Raw genomic sequence first — 10,055 nt, forward strand, 5'->3', positions numbered from 1 at the left:
AAAAAAAAACACCAGTAATTTCACTAGCTGCTTTTACGCTATGCACAATTTAAAATTGATGAATTCATATGTCCAGCAACATGTAATATCTTACATCATAGCCAGCTAGCCCACATACTGCTACTGTACATACAATATACATTTTGGTATTGGTTTGACTTAATTATGGTATATGTCTAATAACTGACAAGGTGGCCTGTCTTTACACATCGTGGCCCTTCACTGCATATAAAGCTCTGAGGAGAGACGGAATATTAACACTAGCACTTCTATGAGTAAAAAGTGAATGGTAATGGTGAACGGCTGTGATGTGTAGTGCAAGTAAGTTTTGAGCTCCTGGTCTTGCAAGATCAGGGGCTTAAATACTCATGAATAAAATATAAAAGTTTACAAAAGAACAGTTTAAAATAGTTACTAAAATAGACCTTTATGAAAGGGGCCATTCATAAATTGTTTTTATTTATATCAAGACATTCCTTTGACACTTGCTACATGAGTGTATTTGCATAGCTCTAAGTACACACTCTGTTACAAGCATGACAGAAATGCCCTAAAATAAATAAAAACTCATTTATAAATGGTCCTTTATATATCTATCTCTTGCTAAGCAGTGACAGGAAGTAGAGCTGCACAATTAATCGTTAATCGAGATTGCGATTCTTTCCCCCTTTCGATCTTAAAGCATTTTCTTGATTATTTACAGAGTTCCATGCTCAAACCGTCAGCTGTAAAAAAAAAAAACAAAAAACAGGCAGTCTGCTAAGTTTCACAACATTCCTCAGCCGCTAAGCTAACTATAAACATTGGAATGTTTTGTTCTTTAGATCAAAGGAATTATCTTTGGTCTGTAAATGAGGCAAGTATAGTCACTTAAAGACTAAATCTTTTTCTTATGCTTGTTGGTTTCAAATTAAAATCATTATTTTTTGCTAGAAAATTACCTCAGCCACCTAGATTGGGAGTAGAGCGCTCCAATTTTGGTGAGCCTGTGCAAATTGTAGCCAGTTTCCTGTTCTTAGCTGACAGGAGTGGCACCCGGGGTGGTCTGCTGCTATAGCCCACCTGCTTCAAGGTTTTATGTGTTGTGCATTCAGAGATGGTATTCTGCATACCTTGGTTGTAACAATTTACTGTTGCTTTTCTTTCCTGAACCAGTCTTGACTGAGTGTATTCACTGTCCACTTTATTAGGTACACCTGTTCAATTGCTTATCATTCAATCATTTGGCAGCAACTCAGTGCATTTAGGCAAGATGACTTGCTTCTGAAGTTCAAACCTAGCATTTGAATAGGGAAGAAAGAGAATTTAAGTTACGCTGAAAGTGGCATGGTTGCTAGTGCCAGATGGGCTGGTCTGAGCATTTCAAAAACTGCTGATCTACTGGGATTTTCACACGCAACTATTCTAGGGTTTACGGAGAATGGTCAAAAAAAGAGAAAATATCCAATGAGTGGAAGTTGTGTGGCTGAAAAGGCCTTAAAGTGGTTGTAAGCCTTTACAACCAACTTTGACTTACAGGTAAGCCTAGATTAAGGCTTACCTGTAGGTCCAAGAAATATCTCCTAAACCTACACGGTTTAGGAGATATTTGCTGAAAGACAGGCACCGCTGTCTACGGCGCATGTGCCATAGACAGCGGCGTGCAGGCGCACCGAGCGTGCCGCGGTCAACGGCGATATGCCGCGAGTGTCGGCTCCCGTGCGCATGCGTGGGAGTGATTTCATTGCGGCTTCGCCGAATGACAGCGGCAGAGCAGCGAGACCCACCGAGAAGATGGATGCGCCGGACTACAGGGGCCAGCGGTGACTTCGCTGGCTCCTGTGTCAGGTAAGTGACACATAATGGACTACTATGCAGTGCATAGTAGTCCATTATGCTTTACCTTTGCAGGGAATGAAAGAGGAAGTAAACTCATCAGGGTTTACTTCCTCTTTAATGTTAGAGGAGAATGGGCAGACTGGTTTAAGATGATAGGCAATACTCAACCACTTGTTACAACCAAGGTATGCAGAATACCATCTCTGAAGGCACAACACATTGAACCTTGCGACAGAAGACCACACTGGGTGCCACTCCATCTAAGAACTGGAAACTCTTCCGTACATAACAAAATGGTAGAGACTTGGGAATACAGCTGTTGAAGAGACAAGTGGAGAGAATACTTCGCTTCCCACACAAAACATCGGTATGCGCAAACCAACAGGAGTCTGGATATAAAGTCCTATCACATTGGTACTACACCCCAGTAAGGCTACATAAGATGTTTCCCCAGAGTTTGGACCGCTGCTGGAGGTGTGGAGAGGAGACAGGCAGCCTCCTTCACGTCTTCTGGTCCTGTGGGATCCTGAACCCATACTGAATGGAGGTTCACCGTATTACACAAAAGTTTAGAGAGGGTTCTGTCCAGGACCCCGGGGCTCTTTCACCACAATCTACCGGGTAAAACATTTGAAATCTATCGTCCCAACACTGGTCACGGCAGCTAAAAGCTGCATTTCCCTTCTGTGGAAGCAGACGGAACCCCTGGGAGTGGCGATGTGGTTGAAAAAGATAGCCGACATTCACTGAATGGAGGACCTTGTGGCCACTGAGCGAGGCCTCAGGGATCAGTGCCTCAAAAAAAATGGTATTACTGGCTAGAATTCTACTATGAGGAGTATGCGAGGTTGACCACATAAGTAGAGGGAGATCAGATCCCCCTCAGTAGGGATCTCAGCGTGTGCGGATGGGCAAATCCTCCCCTAGTACCCCCCCTCCTGTTCCTTCCTGCCCCCCCCTTTCTCCCCTATGTGTCTGTCCCCCTCTTTTCTACTTCACCCCTTTCTCGCTGTCTTTCTTTCTGATTTCTTTAAAAAAAAAAAAGGTTGGCCAACTTCTACTGTCCTCAAACTATCCAGTATCATCAATGACACTGATCTCTATCACGAGGGGCACAAGGAGCCCCCTAACCAAGTGTCTGGGGACCTAGACTGATCACAAGGCTACCAAGATTGAAGGAAGATCAGGTCGGCCATACTTGGGCTTTTCATTGTTGAGTTTTATAGATCTTGTAAACAACAAATGATTCATGTCCTCTGTATGACAATTGTTATCACCTTGTTATTTCACAAATAAAGAATTAAAAAAAAAAACGGAAACTCCACCCACCCTGGCTGCCGAAACAACAAAGCAGCCGTCAGTGACAGTGAGGATTCACCTAGCAATTTCTGGGTGGGGCAATATGAAGGGAGCCTTGCAAACTTACATCAGTGTGGTACAAAAACAGATACTATGGAAATGGTACTTGAGTGAGAGGGCTAACGTCTCATCTAAGGATCCCAGTCAGATATTACTGTCTGTGCATGTTAACTTTGAATCAAAGGTTCCTGCGTTCCCTCCAATGCAAGTGGCAGAATCACCCTTTAAAGAGGCCTCTCCTTTTGCTGAGTTTGAAGACAACCAAAATGCCTGGTTTACAGATGGATCAGCCAAAATCACCCCTTGGTAGAATATGGATTGCAGCAGCTTTCCAGCCAGGTACTGAAATGGTGATCCACTAAGTGGTCAGGCTGGACCAAGTCAATACTCTGAGCTCCAACCCGTGTGTGTATGATGGTGCAAGATATTCCAAGAGATTTGACTATACTTATAGCTGGAGAGTATTTAAAGCCCCGACTAATTGACTCAGCATTGAAACAAGGTAATTGAATGGAAAAGAACTAGAGTGGACCTCAAATCTGGGAGTTTCTGTGGCAAGGGGGTTATGAATCATTTAAATCGATGCCCTTTTAATTGTAAAGCACTACGTAAACTGGTGGTGCTATATAAATCCTGTATAATAGTGGAGATCCTAACAATGACAAGGTTTATGACCTAGCCCAAGTGTCTATTGCTAACCAGGAGAACAGCACTTCTGGAAATCTTGGTAAAATCTGGAGACAGAGCTGCACAAAGGCATACTTCTATTTCAAACTTGGGCAAAAGATCTTGTTGCCCAGTGTCCCCTATGCCAAGATGCAAAGAAATGGCCATTATTGACACCCATGCCAGGAAACATTTACAGAGGACAGCAACCAGGGTAAGTCTCACAAGTAGACAGCTGAGAGGAAGAGGCAGTATGAAATGTTGATCCATGGCTGTGGACTTTTGCAATTTTATGTTATTAAATATGCAGCTCAAAACCTTAAAATTTGCACTTTCTAACTATGGGATGCCTCAAGAAGTCCAATCAGGCAATGGCATAAGTTTTACAGGAGAAGCTGTTAAAGGGTGAAATACCATGGTGTACACTCTGTGTTTCACATCCCTTATCCACAAGCAACAGGTTTAGTAGAGAGAATGAATGGTTTGCTTAAAGAGAAAATATGAAAACTAACACCTACACACATGGGATAAGGTGGTACACAACGCAGTTTCGTAGGACAGAGCACTCCCACATAGCAAATGGTACTAAACATGCAGGAGAATGGAAAATTACTAACTACAAAAGGACCAACAAACCCGATAACGCAGCCTATACCAGTTAAAATGCTACAATATGTGGGAGGGGAAGTGAATCTGAGCCCTAAAGCCTCATACACACGATAGGACTTTGTACAAACTTTTCCTTGGATTTTTGTACAAAGGGTGTCGGCCCTGAACTTGTATTGCATACACACAGCAGGACTTTTTCAGCCAACTTTCACCAAATCATGTGGTTTTTCTGCTCTTTACCGCCACCTTTGGTCAACCTCTGTATTGTTGTCTGATCTTTTGCATTGGTTCTGAGCATGCCTGTTTGTACTTTGTACAAAAGTCCTATGGTTTTCTGTACACATGATCAGACTTTGCTCCATCTGACTTTTGTTGCCAGAAAGTTTGTCTGTTCGCATAGCCAACAAAAGTCAGATGAAAACCAAAAAAGTTTGTCCGATGGAGCGTACACACGGTCGGATGTTGCTCCAAAACTGCTAATTTGCATGTTTGTTGTCAAAAAGTCTGATCGTGTGTATGGGCCTTAACTCTTACTTATCAGTACACAATGGCATTTTACAGTTATACCTCACATGATTTGATATAAGTGAACTACAGAAGTGAAAAAAGATGCACTGAGAGAGAATATTACTATAGTACGTCTAGAAATGGGACGTTTGATTAAAAAGAACCACAAATAAGATAGATCGTAATAATACCCAATCATTTGAAGGTACATGGGAAAATGTATTATGCCGAATTAGACTGCTTTCACACTGGGGCAGCGGGTCCATTACCAGTAAAGTGGTGCTTCTCGGCCACTAGCTGCCGAAAGTGGTTAAAAGTGCCCATGTTTCAGGCGCTTTGGAAGCACTGCCTATTCATTCCAATAAGCAGGGGTATAACTCCCAAAGATACTGCTTGCAGGACTTTTTTTTTCCCGTTCTGCAAGCGCACTACCCCAGTGTGAAAACCTGAAAGCATGAGAGACAGTTTACATGCGCTAAAATGTCTCAGTGTGAAAGTAGCCTTAGAGACTAAGCTTTGGGTAGCCCTGAATGTTGCTGAGAGGGTAAGAGGTAAAGGATTATTTTGTTTCCCCCAAATATACTTACCTAGGTGGGTGAAGAATCAGTACAGTGCTCCATTTGTCCCCCAGCGCCTCTGCACTAAGAACCGAGCAATTGAACACTGCCGATCACAGCTCCCTGGCAGAGAGCTGCTCACTGGAGCGCTGAGCTGTGGAGGGGCAGGGAGCAGCCTCAGCAGTGTCAGTCCAGGCACCTGGTGGATTCTGACTCCCATTGTCGGGATGACGCAGTGCTTGGACTGATTTCTGTGACGTTAGCAGAGAGTGGACTTCAGCCCACTCTCTGCTGTAAACATCACAGGAGTGCAAAACGAATTGCACTCCTGTGATCCATAGGAGGAGTCCAGCCAAACGAGCTTTGGCTGGACTTCTCCTTTAAAGGAAAGAAGGTGAAATTGTGGCCTGGGGACCGGGTCATCAACTTTAGTTTTGATTGAACTGGAAGACCAAATGATTTATGTTCCTCTCCACAGGTTTCTAACATTGTCATGAGGACATTACTATAGCAACAGGTGATGACCAGCCTCACTTTCAGTGGAACAGCACAGAAAAATGTCTCCCTCGAGACTTAAAGGAATAGCTCATATCTTAAATGTAACAAACTGCTGGCTGTGTGGACAAACGCTCCATGCTGCACATGAGGGCATACATATGGACTGACAGTTAATATTAGCTGGTTGCCTTTGGACGATTCTTAGAGAATAGCAATGGTGAACAGGGCTATGGACAGCTTGACTAAGCCATTGTGTAAAAACATACAAACTAATTTTGGTCCAGAGGAATATTCAATAAAATCCTGTTAAGCTACTGGTCTATTAGTACAAAGGGCGAGTACCAATGACTAATATTCCATAGGGATGGAAATATTATTATAGTGATTATGAAGTAACAGATCCTAAGTAAGGATGGTCGGAACGGTTCGGCCCAAATATTGGCTCTTTGCAAACTCTCTGAACAACCAAATGATAAGATCCCAATGCACTGCGCCGCCGCACAGTGCATCAAAAGCCCTGATTGGCTGAAGCAATGAAAGCTTTGCCCAATCAGGGCACAGAGCCATGATTGGATGCTATCATAATGACTATCCAATCATGGTTCATTGCTCTTAATCCTGCCCCACGCTATAAAAGTATTCTTTCCATAACACCCATTTGTAGTGTGATAGCAGCATGGAGAGAGATAGGACAGGGCACTGTTCAGTGTTATTAGACAGTGGGCTATAGTGTTCTATTCTGATTCTATTGTCAGTGTAGAACATCAGTTTAGTGTGACCATTCATCTTTACATTAGTGTAAATTTAGGGATAGTTCAGTCATTGTGAGTGTAGTGCGACCAATCATCTTTACATTAGTGTGAATGTAGGGATAGTTCGGTCATTGTGAGTGTAGTGACCACCATTCATCTTTTCATTAGTGTCAAAGTAGTGCCAGCTTAACACCGTATATTTTATTGCGTTACTGCAAGTTCAATGCCATTAAGTTCTGTGCATTACTGCAAATTTAACGCCATATATTTGTGTGAGTTACTGCAAGTTCAACGCTGTATATTTCATTGCGTTACTGCAAGTTTAACGCCTTATAGTTTTGTGCGTTACTGCACTTTTGACGCAGTATATTGCAGTGGAGTGTGTCTGTGTCTTAAATACCCAAATTAAAGTGCAACAAACACCACTTTCCATTGATTAAAGTGCATTCACATTTAAACATCTTTATTACATTTTATTAATAAGCACCCCCACTCCCCCCATCATGTCTGGGAGAACAGCAAGGAGAGGCAGACGTTCCCATGACACAGTAACAGGGCCAGCAGCATATGTGTCCATAGGCAAAGGTGGACATGGTCAGTCCGCAGGCAGGGCATCATTTCCTCTGTAGGGATGTTGCCTGTGTTAGCCACAGCATGCAGAGGAGGTGGTGGACTTCTTACTTAAACGTCCTCATCCTCTATCACCCAAGCAGAGACTAGTGCGCAGCTGCCAGAGTGGCAAAACCTGCCTCCTTGTCCACAGCTATTCCTGACACACACCCTAGACGATGTCTATGCAGACGAAATGCGTCTGGAGTACTCCACTGCTGCCATTTTTTATGTGAAAGCGCTAGATCGGGCGTGGCCTGAACCTGCATGGAGTAGGACGCGTGTCTCCGGAGCTCCGCCGAGGAATCCTGTCTCCCACGCTGATCCTGTGACACCACAGCACCGATACCTTAATACTTCTGGCAGGCATCCCTTCAGTCCGGAGCATATGTCTCCCTCAAAATCTCAGCGATCAGCGGCGGCACGGCTGTCCCAGTACCGCCGACATGTGAGTGAGGAGGGGGAGGAACATGGCGGCGCGGAGGACCCGGGAGGGCCGCGTGTGGCGGGAGACACAGACAGGCTTCTTGAAGCAATTACATTATGCCGCACGTCCCTTACATCCCAGATTAAGGAGGTGCAAATGGACATTTCTTTATTAAGACAAGATTTCCAGAAGCTGAGGGACACTGAGACCCGTATCAGCCATGTGGAAGATGCTCTCTCACCTCTCAAAATGACACTGACCACATGCAGAAGCAAATAGACCTCCTGACTACTAAACAGGACAAAATGGAAAACCGCATACGCAGATGCAATATCCGACTGATTGGTCTTCCGGAGGGGGCTGAAGGTAAGGACCCCACAACTTTTCTGGAGCAATTGCTGATAAGTACCTATGGCAGAGAGTCTTTCTCCCCCATGCTGGCGGTTGAACGCGCACATCGCATGCCTGCCAGGCCTCCACCTCAGGGTGCACCTCCACGCACCTTTATTGCAAAACTCCTGAACTATAAGGACAGAGATGCTGCCCTCCGCATGGCCCGGGAAAAGGGTAATATCCCGGTGGGCAATACTAAAGTTGCAATATTCCCTGATTTCTCCGCGGACGTCCAGAAACGCAGGCAGGGTTTCATGGAGGCCAAACGATTATTGCGTGCACAGCAAGTGAAATACTCTATGCTTTTCCCTGCGCGCCTCAGGGTGGAGGCAGGGGACCGGGCGCTCTTCTTTGAACAACCCAGAGAGGTCATAGCATGGCTGGAACGCAGGGCGCCTCGTGATGGAGCCGCCTGAGACTCCTTGGGACATGTAAGCTACCAATTTTCTTATCCCACCCCTGGGCTCCTGGAACTCTGACAGATTGCCTGATCTTTTTGTACTGTTCTATTTTTGCTCAGGGAGCCTGCACCCGGGGCGTATGTTCTCTCTCTTTAAACTCTTACTGCAGTATGACCTGCTGAACTTCTTGAATCTGGAACATATGCACATGCTGCTGGTGTCAACGTATATGCATCAATTTTTTCCCTTTTTTGTCTAGTGTCCCTGATGAGGGACCCTTTCTGCAGTACATTCCTGTTTGCTTTGTTTAAAAACTTTTTTGGTTTATACTTTTACCTTTTTTTATTCTTTTTTCTCTCGGAGCAAGGGGAGACATGTTGGACCTACGGTCTAATTGCACGGTGCAGCGGAAGACTGCTCCATTGTCTGCTGGGCCTCTTTTTTGCTATGAGGGTGATGGTCACCGGGGCTGGACAGCAACAGACACTCTTTTTTGTTCAACACTGTGTACCACTATACAGGGGGTTCTATTTTACCTTGTCCTCTGGTACCGGTGGCCACAGCCCTCTCTCAGACTTAATGTTCTTAACTGTTTTATTGATTCCATGAAACTGGTTTTCCCAGCCAGACGTGTTTGGTTTTTCAGGGAATATACCCGCACGAGTTGGGGTTGGTGCAGGGTAGGGTGGGGGGAGGGGGGTGAGTTGGTTGGGGTTTCCATGCAGAAGGTTACTATAAATGTGTTAGAGTATGTATCTAAATTAAGTGTTGCTTTCCCTGAATGTTTTTTACTACTGCTGTCTATGAAGCCTCTGCTCGGGCTTGTCCTAGCACAACTGCTTTGGGGTGTGTTTATGGGAGGGCGGTGTGGCGGTGGGTTGCCCGCACTTGTTACTTTTTCTGTATCCATATGGCGTCTATACGGTTTCTTACTTGGAACGTGAGGGGCCTGCGTGACAAATTTAAGCGCGCGGCAGCCTTCACGTTCCTCAAAAAACAAAGGGCGGAGGTGATGGTTCTGGTTGAGACGCATGTAGAGGGTGGACTGCAGATGGCCCTCAAACGCCCTTGGATTGGGTGGGCATTTCACTCCACCTACACGTCTCATTCGCGGGGGGTTTCGGTACTTGTAGATAAGTCTGTCCAATTTGAACTTTGCGAAATTCTTACTGACCCACAGGGCAGGTTTGTTTTTTTACATGCTAAACTCTATGGGGAACCCTACCTTATTATGGCTTTTTACATCCCCCCCCCCATTTAACATGACGTTGGTGGTTGAAGGACTGTCTTTTATGTCCAGGCACCAGGCGGTTCCTGTTGTCTGGCTGGGGGATTTCAACACTACGCTTAACCCCTCTCTTGATAGGCTCAAGCCCCCTGAACTGATGATGGGGCAAGCTGGGTCCACTAGGCTGTCCAGGCTTATAACTACTGTTCACCTTGTGGACACTTGGAGATA

Source organism: Lithobates pipiens, unplaced genomic scaffold (genome assembly GCF_037356315.1).
Source record: "Lithobates pipiens isolate NorthernLeopardFrog02 unplaced genomic scaffold, aLitPip1_a1.2 Scaffold_18, whole genome shotgun sequence".
In the NCBI taxonomy this organism is placed as follows: Eukaryota; Metazoa; Chordata; class Amphibia; order Anura; family Ranidae; genus Lithobates; species Lithobates pipiens.